Source organism: Tachyglossus aculeatus, chromosome X1, assembly GCF_015852505.1.
Source record: "Tachyglossus aculeatus isolate mTacAcu1 chromosome X1, mTacAcu1.pri, whole genome shotgun sequence".
Lineage (NCBI taxonomy): Eukaryota > Metazoa > Chordata > Mammalia > Monotremata > Tachyglossidae > Tachyglossus > Tachyglossus aculeatus.
This window is the reverse complement of record NC_052101.1, coordinates 19878081-19892599: the sequence shown is the minus strand read 5'-3', so window position 1 is coordinate 19892599 and position 14519 is coordinate 19878081. Positions and strand designations below refer to the sequence as shown.

Below are 14519 nucleotides of genomic sequence, written 5' to 3'. Positions count from 1 at the left end.
CAAGTTACGCGGTGAGGAGAGGAGCCCCTCGGACGAGTTGGGTCCGGCCTCCTCGAATCCCCCTGCCCCACTCTTAGCGGGATACAAGAAGATCTCTTCCACGTGAGCTCCTGGAGGGAGGGAATCCCAAAACCAGTCGGAGGCCGCTAAATTCCTGAACCTCCATACTTCTTTCCCGAATCTTCCTGTTTTGTGGGAATTGAAAAGAAGCTTTAGGGACAAGGGCCCTCTTCCCCTATCTGCTCACGAGAGCATGGAATAAATGGAGATAATCCACTTCCCTGACCCAGCTCTCTCACAATCCACACGGGTGATCCTGGTGGGAGGAGCCGCTTAGTACAGTGCTCTGCACACAGTAAGCGCTCAATAAATACGACTGAATGAATGAAAAGGATAAGTAGGGCCTATGATAGGTCTTAGTGAAGCAGAAGAAATCATCTGCTTTCCTTGCCATCCATCGATCAGTGGTATTTATTAAGTCACACTGTGTACAGAGCACGTTCTAAGCACTTGGAGGAGTACAATAATAATAATAATAATAATAATAATAATAATAATGGCATCTGTTAAGCGCTTTCTATGCGCCAAGCACTGTAACAGAGTTGGTAGACACATTCCCTGCCCGCCACAAGTTTACAATCTAGAGACTGCCATCCTCTTGACTGATTTATTCATTCATTCAATCGTATTTATTGAGCACTTACTGTGTGCAGAGCACTGTACTAAGCGCTCGGGATGTTCAAGCTGGCAACATATAGAGACGGTCCCTACCCAACAGTGGGCTCACAGTCTAGAAGACTGATCAGTCAGTAGTATTTATAGGACGTCTCTGTCTATAACACTGTAATAGGGGCTTTGGAAAATAGAATAGATGCTAAAGATATGGTCACTCCCCTGAAGGTGTTTTCTCTAAAGGAGAACCTAAATCATTAATGATTAGAAGGATTAGAAGCAAAAGAAAGATACGAGCGATACTAACAAACTGGAAAAATGTTTAGTGCATAAGTGAATAGTCAATATAACTTAACATCAGAGCGATATTAAACTGGAAAGGTGTCTAGTGCATAAGTGAATAGTCAATATAACTTCTTAACATCAGAGCGATACTAACAAACTGGAAAGGTGTCTAGTGCATAAGTGAATAGTCAATAAATATAACTTCTTAACATCAGTTCACCCCAAAGAGGAGAAGGGGTTTTTCTTAAGATTAGCTCTGGACAAGTTAAAGGACAGTTAGGCCAAATCACCTCAAACAGACACCGTGTGTCCTAAATCCTTTTTCCTTTCCTGTCCTTTTTCTCTGCCCTTGATCTTTAAAAAAAAATAATAGTATTTAAGTGCTTACTTTGGGCCGGGTACTGTACAAAGTGCTGGGGGAGATGCAAGCTAATTAGACTGGACCTAGTCCATGTCCCACATGAGGCTCAGCTTTAATCCCCATTTTGACAAATGAGGTAACTGAAGTACAGAGAAATGAAGTTCATTCATTCATTCATTCAATCGTATTTATTGAGTGCTTACTGCGTGCAGAGCACTGTACTAAGCGCTTGGGAAGTACAAGCTGGCAACATCTAGGGACGGTCTCTACCCAACAGCGGGCTCACAGTCGAGAAGGGGGAGACAGAGAACAAAACAAAACATATTCACAAAATAAAATAAATAGAATATGTACAAGCAAAATAGAGTAATAAATCTGTACAAACATATATACAGGTGCTGTGGGGAGGGGAAGGAGGTAGGGCGGAGGGGATAGAGAGGGAGAGGAAGTGACTTGCCCACGGTAACACAGCGGACAAGTGGCAGAGCCAGGACCAGAAGACAGGTCTTTCCGTCTCTCAGCCCCATTCTCTATCCACTAGGCCACACTGCTTCTCACCTCCCATCTTAATCTTTCATTCATTCAATTATATTTATTATACAATTAATAATTGATAATAATAATTAATATTGTATGATTAATAAATACGATTGAATGAATGAATGAATTCATTGAGCGCTTACTGTGTGCAGAGCACTGGACTAATCGCTTGGGAAGTACAAGTCGGCAATATACAGAGACGGTCCCTACCCAACAACGGGCTCACAGTCTAGAAGGGGGACACGGACAACAAAACAAGACATGTGGACAGGTGTCATCAGAACAAACAGAAAAGTAGTAGAGTCAAGGCGCCTTTTGAGCATCCAACAGGTGCAAGGTACTATACTGGGCACTTGGGAAATCAAACAGTGGTATTTATTGAGCAATTACTACGTACAGAGCAGTGTACTATTTTATTTTACTTGCACATATCTATTCTATTTCTTTTATTTTGTTAGTATGTTTGGTTTTGTTCTCTGTCTCCCCCTTTTAGACTGTGAGCCCACTGTTGGGTAGGGACTGTCTCTATATGTTGCCAATTTGTACTTCCCAAGCTCTTAGTACAGTGCTCTGCACATAGTAAGCGCTCAATAAATACGATTGATGATGATGATGATGATGGAGCTTTATGGTGACTTTATGAGTGTCCTGAAAGTAGAATCTGGCTTGGGAATCTTTGGAACTTCCATCCCCAACTTTGGTCCCGGCTCGCTATTTGTGGTGTAGCAATCCACAAACCCAAGGCGTTCAGCATCCAGCCAAGCTACCTTCAGCCCGCAGAGGCCGATCGGCATAGTCCAGTGCTCTGCACACAGTAAGCGCTCAATAAGTACGATTGAATGAATGAATACTCAGTATTTCTATGCTATTGCTACTGAGAAGCAACGTGGCCTAGTGAATACAGCATGAACCTGGGAGCCAAAAGGTCAGGGGTTCTAATCTGTGAGTCCATTGTTGGGCAGGGATCAATCAATCAATCATATTTATTGAGCACTTACTGTGTGCAGAGCACTGTACTAAGTGCTTGGGAAGTACAAGTTGGCAACATATAGAGACAGTCCCTACCCAACAGTGGGCTCACAGTCTAAAAGGGGGAGACAGAGAACAAAACCAAACATACTAACACAATAAAATAAATAGAATAGATATGTACAAGTAAAATAAATAGAGTAATAAATCTGTACAAACATATATACATATATACAGGTGCTGTGGGGAAGGGAAGGAGGTAAAATGGGGGGATGGAGAGGGGGATGAGGGGGAGAGGAAGGAAGGGGCTTGTCTCTGTTGCTGAATTGTAATAATAATAATAATAATAATAATAATAATGGCATTTGTTAAGCGCTTACAATGTGCAAAGCACTGTTCTAAATGCTGGGGAGGTTACAAGGTGATCAGGTTGTCCCACGGGGGGCTCACAGTCTTAATCCCCATTTTACAGATGAGGTAACTGAGGCCCAGAGAAGTGAAGTGACTTGCCCAAAGTCACACAGCTGACAAGTGGAGGAGCTGGGATTTGAACCCATGACCTCTTACTCCAAAGCCTGGGCTCTTTCCACTGAGCCATGCTGCTTCTCTGAATTGTATTTTCCAAGCGCTTAGTAGGGTGCTCTGCACACAGTAAGTACTCAATAAATACGATTGAATGAATAATTCCGGCTCTGCCACTTGTCTGCCTTGTGCACTTCTCTGTGTCTCAGTTACCTCATCTGCAAAATGGGGTCTAACAGTGTAAGCCCCAAGCGGGACAAGGACCGTGTCCAACCTGATGACCTTGTATCTACCCTGGTGCTTAGAACAGTGCTTGGCACATAGTAAGCGCTTAACAAATACCATAATTATTATTGGTGTAACAATGGTGTAGTAAGCACTTAACAAATACCCTCATTACTATTACTAGCCCGTTGTTGGGTGGGGGCCGTCTCTATATGTCGCCAAATTGCACTTCCCAAGCGCTTAGTACAGTGCTCTGCACTCAGTAAGCGCTCAATAAATACGATTGAAGGAATATCTACGACCCCAATGTGCTCAGCATCCAAGGAAGTTACCTTCAGCCTGCAGACACCGATCAGAATATTCAATACTTCCGAGTCCCTCTCCCCACATCCTTATTCATTCAGATGTATTGAGCGCTTACTGAGTGCAGAGCACTGCACTAAGCGCTTGGAAAGTACACTACAGCAATAATGAGAGACAATCCCAGCCCCCAAGGGGCTTATTATAGTCTTGCCCTCCCAAAGATGAGCCCCTGCTTATGGTTAGGCTGATGTTGGGTTGTTAGGTTAATAATAATGATGGTATTTGTTAAGCGCTTACTATGTGCCAAGCCCAGTTCGACGGGCTGGGGTAAGTACAAGGTAATCAGGTTGTCCCACATGGGGTTCATAGTCTTAATCCCCATTTTCCAGATGAGGTCACTGAGGCCCAGAGAAGTGAAGTCGCTTGCCCAAGGTCACACAGCAGACAAATGGCAGGGCTGGGATTAGAACCCACATCCTCTAACTCCCAAGCCCGGGCTTTTTCCACTAAGCCACATTGCTTCTCTACTAACGTATCTACCAACTCTGTGGTATTGTCCTCTCAGATGCTTAGTACAGTGCCCTGCACTCAATAAACACTCAATAAATTCTGTGATTATGATTATTAATTGTATGTACTGAGCACTTCTGGTGTGCAAAGCACTGTACTAAGCACTTGGGAGAGTCAGAAGGTCATGGGTTCTAATCCCAGCTTCGCCACTTTGCTGCGTGACCCTAGACAAGTCACTTAGAGAAGCAGCGTGGCTCAGTGGAAAGAGCCCGGGCTTTGGAGTCGGAGGTCATGGGTTCAAATCCCACTCCGCCGTCAGCTGTGTGACTTTGGGCGAGTCACTTCACTTCTCTGGGCCTCAGTTACCCCATCTGTAAAACGGGGATGAAGACTGTGAGCCCCCCGTGGGACAACCTGATCACCTTGTAACCTCCCCAGCGCTTAGACCAGTGCTTTGCACATAGTAAGCGCTTAATAAATGCCACTATTATTATTCTCTGGCCATCAGTTCCCTCATCTGTAAAATGAGGATTAAGACTGTAAGCCCCACGTGGGACAACCTGCTCACCTTGTAACCTCCCCAGCGCTTTGCACATAGTAAGCGCTTAATAAATGCCACTATTATTATTATTATTCTTCTCTGGCCATCAGTCACCTCATCTGTAAAAAGGGGATTGAGACTGTGAGCCCAGCAAGGGACAGGGACTGTGTCCAACCTGATCTGCTTGTATAATAATAATAATCATGGTATTTATTAAGCACTTACTATGTGCCAGGCATGAAGCAGCGTGGTTCAGTGGGAAGAGCATGGGATTTGGAGTCAGAGGTCATGGGTTCAAATCCCGGTTCTGCCAATTAGCTGTGTGACTTTGGGCAAGTCATTTCACTTCTCTGTGCCTCAGTTCCCTCATCTGTAAAATGAGGATTAAGACTGTGAGCCCCACGTGGGACAAACTGATCACCTTGTAACCTCTCCAAGAGCTTAGAATAGTGCTTTGCACATAGTAAGCACTTAATCAATGCCATTATTATTATTATTAAGTGCTGAGGTGAATACAAGCTAATCGAATTGGACACAATCCCTGTCCCCCATGGGGCTCACGGTCTCAATCCCCATTTTCCAGATGAGGTAACTGAGGCACAGAGAAGTGAAGTGACTTGTCCCGGGTCCCACAGCTGACAAGTGGAGGAGCTGGAATTAGCAGTGTGGCTTAGCGGAAAGAGCCCGGGTTTGGGGATCAGGGGACGTGGGTTCTAATCCTGGCTCCACCACTTGTCAGCTGTGTGACTTTGGGCAAGTCGCCTAGCGTCTCTGTGCTTCAATTCCCTCGCCTTAAAAATGGGAAGTCACCTGAGGTCTCTGTGCTTCAATTCCCTCGCCTTTAAAATGGGGATTGAGACTGTGAGCCCCCCGTGGGACAACCTGATCACCTAGTATCCACCCCAACGGTTAGAACAGTGCTTGGCACATCATAAACACTTAACAACTGCCATCATCATTATTATTATTATTATTATTATTATCCCGGCTCTGTCACTTGTCCGAGTGACTTTGGGCAACCACTTCACTTCTCTGTGCCTCAGTTCCCTCATCTGTAAAATACGGATTAAGACTGTGAACCCCCCGTGGGACAACCTGATCACCTTGTAACCTCCCCAGCGCTTAGAACAGTGCTTTGCATTCATTCATTCAATCGTATTTATTGAGCGCTTCCTGTGTGCAGAGCACTGGACTAAGCGCTTGGGAAGTGCAAGTTGGGAACATATAGAGACGGTCCCTACTTAACAGTGGGCTCACAGTCTAGAAGGGGGAGACAGAGAACAAAAGATATTAACAAAATAAAATAAATAGAATAAATATGTACAAATAAAATAGAGTAATAAATCCATACAAACATATATACATATATACAGGTGCTGTGGGGAGGGGAAGGAGGTAAGGCGGGGGGGATGGGGAGGGGGAGAGGAAGGAGGGGGCTCAGTCTGGGAAGGCCTCCTTGTAAGCGCTTAATAGTTGCCATTATTATTATTATTATTATTACTATGTGCCAAACACTGTTCTAAGAGCTGGGGAGGACACAGGGTGATCAAGTTGTCCCACATGGGGCTCCCAGTCTTCATCCCCATTTTACAGATGAGGTCACTGAGGCGCAGAGAAGTGAAGTGACTTGCCCAAAGTCACACAGCAGGCATGTGGCGGAGCCGGGGTTTAAACCCATGACCTCTGACTCCAAAGCCCGGGCTCTTTCCACTGAGCCACGCTGCTTCGCTAAGAATAGTAGTAATAATAATAATAATGGTATTTGTTAAGCGCTCACTATGTGCCAAGCACTGTTCTAAGCGCTGGGGGGATGCAAGGTGATCAAGTTGTCCCACGGGGGGCTCACAGTCTTAATTCCAATTTTACAGATGAGGGAACTGAGGCCCAGGGAAGTGAGGTGACTTGCCCAAAGTCACCCTGCTGACGAGTGGCAGAGGCGGGATTTGAACCCACGACATCTGACTCCAAAGCCCAGGCTCTTTCCATCATCATCAATCGTATTTATTGAGCGCTTACTGTGTGCAGAGCACTGAGCCACGCCGCTTCTCTAAGCGCTTAATAACTGCCATCATTGCTGTTGGGTATGGACCGTCTCTAGATGTTGCCAACTTGTACTTCCCAAGCGCTTAGTCCAGTGCTCTGCACACAGTAAGCGCTCAATAAATACGATTGAATGAATGAATCACTATTATTAATATTATTAACAGTGCTTGGCACAGAATAAGAGCTTAACCAATACCACGATTATAATTAGTAGTAGTGGTCCAGTGCTCTGCACGCAGTAAGCGCTCAATAAATACGATTGAATGAATGAATGAATCACTCATTAATATTATTAACAGTGCTTGGCACAGAATAAGAGCTTAACCAATACCACGATTATAATTAGTAGTAGTCCAGTGCTCTGTACGCAGTAAGCGCTCAATAAATATGATTGAATGAATGAATGAATCACTAAGTGCTTTGCACATAGTAAGCGCTTAATAAATGCCATCATTATTATTATTATTAACAGTGCTTGGCACAGAATAAGAGCTTAACAAATACCACAATTATTATTAGTAGTAGCAGTCCAGTGCTCTGCACGCAGTAAGCGCTCAATAAACACGATTGAATGAATGAATCATTATTATTATTAATATTATTAACTGCTTGGCACAGAATAGGAGCTTAACAAATACTACGATTAGCAGTAGTAGTAGTCCAGTGCTCCGCACGCAGTAAGCGCTCAATAAATACGATTGAATGAATGAGTCATTATGATTAATATTATTAACTGCTTGGCACAGAATAAGAATTTAACCAATACTACAATTAGTAGTAGTAGTGGTCCAGTGCTCTGCACGCAGTAAGCGCTAAATAAATACGATTGAATGAATGAATCATTATGATTAACATTATTAAATGCTTGGCACAGAATAGGAGCTTAACAAATACTACGATTAGTAGTAGTCCAGTGCTCTGCACGCAGTAAGCGCTCAATAAACACGATTGAATGAATGAATCATTATTACTATTAATATTATTAACTGCTTGGCACAGAATAGGAGCTTAACAAATACTACGATTACTAGTAGTAGTAGTAGTCCAGTGCTCCGCACGCAGTAAGCGCTCAATAAATACGACTGAATGAATGAATCACTAAGTGCTTTGCACATAGTAAGCGCTTAATAAATGCCATCATTATTATTATTATTAACAGCGCTTGGCACAGAATAAGAGCTTAACAAATACCACAATTATTATTAGTAGTAGTAGTCCAGTGCTCTGCACGCAGTAAGCGCTCAATAAATACAATTGAATGAATGAATCATTAGTAATATTATTAACTGCTTGGCACAGAATAAGAGCTTAACAAATGCCACGATTATTATTAATAGTAGTAGTCCAGTGCTCTGCACGCAGTAAGTGCTCAATAAATACGATTGAATGAATGAATGAATCATTATTAATATTATTAACTGCTTGGCACAGAATAAGACCTTAACAAATGCCACGATTATTATTAGTAGTAGTAGTCCAGTGCTCTGCACCCAATAAGCACTCAATAAATACGACTGAATGAATGAATCATTATTATTAATATTATTAACAGTGCTTGGCACAGAATAAGAGCTTAACCAATACCACGATTATAATTAGTAGTAGTAGTCCAGTGCTCTGCACGCAGTAAGCGCTCAATAAATACGACTGAATGAATGAATGGATCATTATGATTAATATTATTAACTGCTTGGCACAGAATCAGAGCTTAACAAATGCCATGATTATTATTAGTAGTAGTAGTCCAGTGCTCTGCACGCAATAAGCGCTCAATAAATACGATTGAATGAATGAATCATTATTATTATTAATATTATTAACTGCTTGGCACAGAATAGGAGCTTAACAAATACCACGATTATTAGTAGTAGTAGTAGTGGTCCAGTGCTCTGCACGCAGTAAGCGCTCAATAAATACGATTGAATGAATGAATCATTATTATTATTAATATTATTAACTGCTTGGCACAGAATAGGAGCTTAACAAATACTACGATTAGTAGTAGTCCAGTGCTCTGCACGCAGTAAGCGCTCAATAAATACGATTGAATGAATGAATGAATCATTATTATTATTAATATTATTAACTGCTTGGCACAGAATAAGAGCTTAACAAATACTACGATTAGTAGTAGTAGTAGTGGTCCAGTGCTCTGCACGCAGTAAGCGCTCAATAAATACGATTGAATGAATGAATCATTATTATTATTAATATTATTAACTGCTTGGCACAGAATAAGAGCTTAACAAATACTACGATTAGTAGTACTAGTGGTCCAGCGCTCAATAAATACGACTGAATGCATGAATCTCCCCCAGCGGTTACAGCAGTGCTTGGCACAGAGTAAGCGCTTAACCAATACCGACATTATTATTAGTAGTAGTAGCATTGTTATGACATTATTATTATTAGCATTGTTATTAATAATAGTATTAATTCCGATTTCCCGCGTGGGCGTGGGGCGAGCCCGGACTGACCGGTCGTGGCGGGGCCTTTATCGTGGCTCCTTTAAGGCGGTGGCGGATTCCCGGATTCCCGGCTTCCCGGTTTCCCGGATTCCCGGCTCCCCGGCTCCCCGGATTCCCGGCTTCCCAATCCCGGCTCGGACGGCCCCGTGGCGCGGGAAGAGGGGGGGCGGGGGGAGAGGCAGAGGGCGTGGTCTATCCGCGCCGCGGCCAATCAGGAGCCGGGGGTGGGGCCCGGAACACCGCCGGAGCCAATCCGATCGGGGGAAGGGGGCGTGGCCTACGGGACGCCGACCAATCCGCGGCGCTGGGGGCGTGAGCTCTTTTGGGCCGAGGGAATGACCAATCCCGGGGGTTGGGGGCGGGGCCTAAAGGGGGTTGACCAATCCGCGGGGCTGTGGGCGTGGCCTCTTTTGGGGCGAGGGAATGGCCAATCAGAGGGGGTAAGGGGGCGTGGCCTACAGGGGGCTGACCAATCCGCGGGGCTGGGGGAGTGGTCTCTTTAGAGGCGAGGGAATGACCAATCAGAGGGACGTTCGGGGGCGAGGCCTACAGGAGAGCGACCAATCCGGGGGATTGGGGGCGTGGCCTACAGGGGCCTGACCAATCCGCGGCGGTGGGGGCGTGGCATCTTCAGGGGCGAGGGAATGACCAATCTGAAGGGGGTTCGGGGGAGGGGTCTACAGTACAGGGGAGCGACCAATCCGAGGGTTGGGGGCGTGGCCTCTCAAGGGGAGAGGGCTCTCCGGGGCCGGGGAGGGGCCTGTTAAGGGGACGGGGCGGGGCCCAATCCGGGGATTTAGGGGCGTGGCCAACAGGGGAGTGGCCAATCAGTAGATTGGGGCGTGACCTAAAGGGGGCATGGCCAATCAGGGGTTGGGGGCGTGGCCTACAGGGGAGAGACCGATCCGCGGGTTCGGGGGCGGGGCCTGCAGGGGAGAGACCAATCCGGAGGTTGGGGGCGTGGCTTAGAGGGGAGCGACCAATCCGGGGGGTAGGGGGGAAGGGCTTTCCGGAGAGGGGGCGTGGCCTGTTCAGGGGATGGGGCGGGGCCTACAGGAAAGTGACCAATCCGGGGGTTTGGGGGGCGTGGCCTACAGGGGAGTGACCAACCAGGGGGTTTGGGCCGTGGCCTACAGGGGAGTGACCAACCAGGGGGTTGGGGCGTGGCCTACAGGGGAGTGACCAATCATGTGGTTTGGGGCCGTGGCCTAGAGGGGAGTGACCAATCCGGTGGTTTGGGGCGTGGCCTACAGGGCAATGACCAATCCAAGGTCTGGGGACATGGCCTACATGGCCACTCCTCGGAGAGGACTATCCTGGGAGGGGGCGTGGCCTATACGGGGAGTTCATTCATTCATTCAAGTGTATTTATTGAGCACTTACCGCCCTCCGAGCACTGTACTAAGCGCTTCGGAAGTACAAGTCGGCACCATAGAGAGACGGGCCCGACCCAACAACGGGCTCACAGTCTACAAGGGAGAGAAGGATAACATGTGGACAGTTGTCAAAATATTATAATTAGTAGTAGTAGTAGTAGTAGTAAGTGCTCAATAAATACGATTGAAGGAATGACAATGATCCGGGGCGTGGCCTATAGGGGGAGTAGCCTATCCGGACGCTGGGGGCGTGATTTGTTGGGAGAGTAGCCAATCAATCTTCTAGACTGTGAGCCCGCTGTTCATTCATTCAATCATTCATTCAATCGTATTTATTGAGCACTTACTGTGTGCAGAGCGCTTGGAAAGTCCAAGTGGGCAACATATAGAGGCGGTCCCTACCCAGTAGACTGTGAGCCCGCTGTTGGGTAGGGACCGTCTCTATATGTAGCCAACTTGGACTTCACAAGCGCTTAGTACAGTGCTCTGCACACAGTAAGCGCTCAATAAATACGAATGAATGAATGAATGAATCCGGGGGACCGGGGGCGTGGCCTATCTTAGAGCGCGAGATTGTCAGGGGGCGTGGCCTAGAGGGGAGCAGCCTATCAGTGACTCTGGGGGCGTGGCATGTTGGGAGAGTAGCCAATCAGGGAGTCTGGAGGCGAGGCCTCTACCGCGGGGGCGTGGCCTATAGGAACTAGCCTATCAGGGGAAAGTGGGCGTGGCCTCCGATGAAGCCACGCCCCTCCCGCCCCAAGGAGGCGGGGTTGGTTCCCCGCTCCACGCGCCAGGGAGCCGTTGGCCGTGGCCCCGCCCTCCTGTCACGTGACAGGAGGGCGGCAGCCAATGGCGGACCAGAACCGGCCTTCAGCCAGCCATCAGGCCTCCCCATTGGTAGCTCTGGAGCACGTGATCCAGGACAAGCGAGTTTTTTTTAATGCTGCAGAGAACTGGGGGGAAATTCATTCATTCATTCATTCATTCATTCATTCATTCATTCATTCATTCATGCCTGCATGCAAGCATTCATTCATGCCTGCATGCAAGCATTCATTCATTCATGCACGCATTCATTCATTCATTCATGCATGCATTCATGCATTCATTCAATCGTATTTATCAATCAATCAATCAATCGTATTTATTGAGCACTTACTGTGTGCAGAGCACTGTACTAAGCGCTTGGGAAGTACAAGTTGACAACATATAGAGATGGTCCCTACCCAACTGAACTTGAAGGTGACAGATTCCATTCATTCATTCAATTGTATTTATTGAGCGCTTACTGTGTGCAGAGCACTGTACTAAGTGCTTGGGAAGTACAAACTGGCAACATATAGAGACGGTCCCTACCCAACACCGGGCTCACAGTCTAGAAGGGGGAGACAGAGAACAAAACAAAACATATTAACAAAATAAAATAAATAGAATAAACATGTACAAATAAAATAAATAAATAAATAGAGTAATAGAGAAGCAGTGTGGCCTACTGGAAAGAGCATGGGCTTGGGAATCAGAGGACCCGGGTTCCAATCCCGACTTTGCCACATACCTGCTGTTGACTTTGAGGAAGTCATTTCGTTTCTCTGTTCCTCAGTTCCCTCATCTGAAAAATGGGGAGTCAAAAATCTGTCTTCCTTAGACTGTGAGCCCCATGTGGGACCTGATTATCTTGTATCTACCCCAGTGCTTAGCAGAATTTTGGCACATACTAAGCACTTAACGAATACCACTATTATTATTCTAAGTTAATTAGGTCAGACGGGGAAAGCAGTGTGGCCTAGTGGCCCAAGATTCTGGTTGTCAACAGTCCCGGGGCCTTAATCCCAGTGGGACTGGGCTCAGTGAGATCTCCAAAAGCTAATAGGGCCTGAAAGCCAAACTATTTTTTCATCTTTAATCCCTAATCAGAAGAATTCACGTCTGACCACTGATCAATTAATGGTATTCATTCATTCATTCAAGTGTACTTATTGAGTGCTTACTGTGTGCAGAACACTGTACTAAGCACTTGGGAAAGTACAATATAATAATAAACAGGGACATTCCCTGCCCACAATGACCTTATCGTCATTGTATGTTGCCAACTTGTACTTCCCAAGCGCTTAGTACAGTGCTCTGCACATAGTAAGTGCTCAATAAATACGATTTATTGATTGATTGATTGATTGATAGAGGTGGGGAGACACCCAGAGTGTGAGCCCGTTGTTGAGTAGGGACCATCTCTATATGTTGTCATCTTGTACTTCCCAACTGCTTAGTACAGTGCTCTGCACACAGTAAGCGCTCAATAAATACAATTGAATGAATGACAGACATCAATACAAATAAATAAAATGACAGCTGTGTACACCAGAGCTTAGAACAGTGCTTTGCACATAGTAAGCGCTTAATAAATGCCATCATTCATTCATTCATTCAATCGTATGTGTGCAGAGCACTGTACTAAGCACTTGAGAAGTACAAGTTGGCAACATATAGAGACAGTCCCTACCCAACAGCAGGCTCATTATCATTATTACCAGCGCTGTGGGACTAGGAGGAGGGGAGGAACTAAGAGGGCGAGTCAGGGCGATGCAGAAGGGAGTGGGAGATGAGGAAAAGTGGGGTTTAGTCTGGGAAGGCCTCTTGGAGGAGACGGGCCTTCAATAAGGCTTTGAAGTGAGGGAGACTCGTTGGATTTGAGGAGGCTGGGTGGTAGAAGGAGAGAAGCGAGGTGAGATAGGAGGGGACAAGGTGATGGACTACTTTAAAGCCAGTGGTGAGGAGTTTATTTTTGATACGGAGGTGGATGGGCACCCACTGGAGATTGAGGAATGGGGTGACGTGTCCTGAACATTTTTTAGAAAAAGGATCTGGGCAGTGGAGTGAAATATGGACTGCAGTTTGGAGAGACAGGAGGCTGGTCTTTACTGAGCCATTACTATGTGCAGAGCACTGTACTAAGTGCTTGAGAGAGTATAATACAACAGAATTAGAAGAAACGGTCCCTGCCCCTAATGAGCTTACAGTGACGAGGCTGGATTCCACCCCAAAAACATTCTGGGAGGTATAAAAAAATGGTTTCAATTCTCCAGGTTTAAAGTCCATGGGAGACAGGGGCCTTCATGCCTCCCAAAGAGTTAGCACCTGTCAGCCAATCAGTGGTGTTTATTGAGCTCTTCTGGGCTGAAACAGGCTGAGAGAGCTGGAGAGAATCGGGAAAAGAGCAGAGAATAGGTGGCAGATTCAGCCGGTGGGGGGGAAATCAATCAATCAATCATATTTATTGAGTGCTTACTGTGCAGCGTGGCTCAATGGAAAGAGCCCGGGCTTTGGAGTCCGAGGTCATGGGTTTGAATCCCGGCTCCACCACATGTCAGCTGTGTGACCTTGGGCAAGTCGCTTCACTTCTCTGAGCCCCAGTTCCCTCATCTGTCAAATGGGGATTAGGACTGTGAGCCCCACGTGGGACAACCTGATCACCTTGTATCCCCCCCCCAGCACTTAGAACAGTGCTTTGTACATAGTAAGCGCTTAACAAATGCCATCATTATTATTATTATTATTACTAAGCACTTGGGAAGTACAAACTGGCAACATATAGAGACAGTCCCTACCCAACAGTGGGCTCACAGTCTAGAAGGGGGAGACAGAGATCAAAACCAAACATACTAACAAAATAAAATAAATAGAATAGATAGATACAAGTAAAATAAATC

At 45.9% G+C, this 14519-nt stretch overlaps 1 protein-coding gene across 1 annotated transcript in view; it reads right to left on the bottom strand.

The window, feature by feature from the left end:
• Positions 1–9502, bottom strand: part of SLC26A2 (solute carrier family 26 member 2) — a 36078-nt gene extending 26576 nt beyond the window's left edge. Inside the window, exon 1 of the mRNA XM_038740089.1 lies at positions 9449–9502. The gene's annotated coding sequence lies outside the window, so the exon portion shown is untranslated. The remainder of the gene's footprint in view (positions 1–9448) is intronic.
• Positions 9503–14519: the final 5017 nt, after the last annotated feature.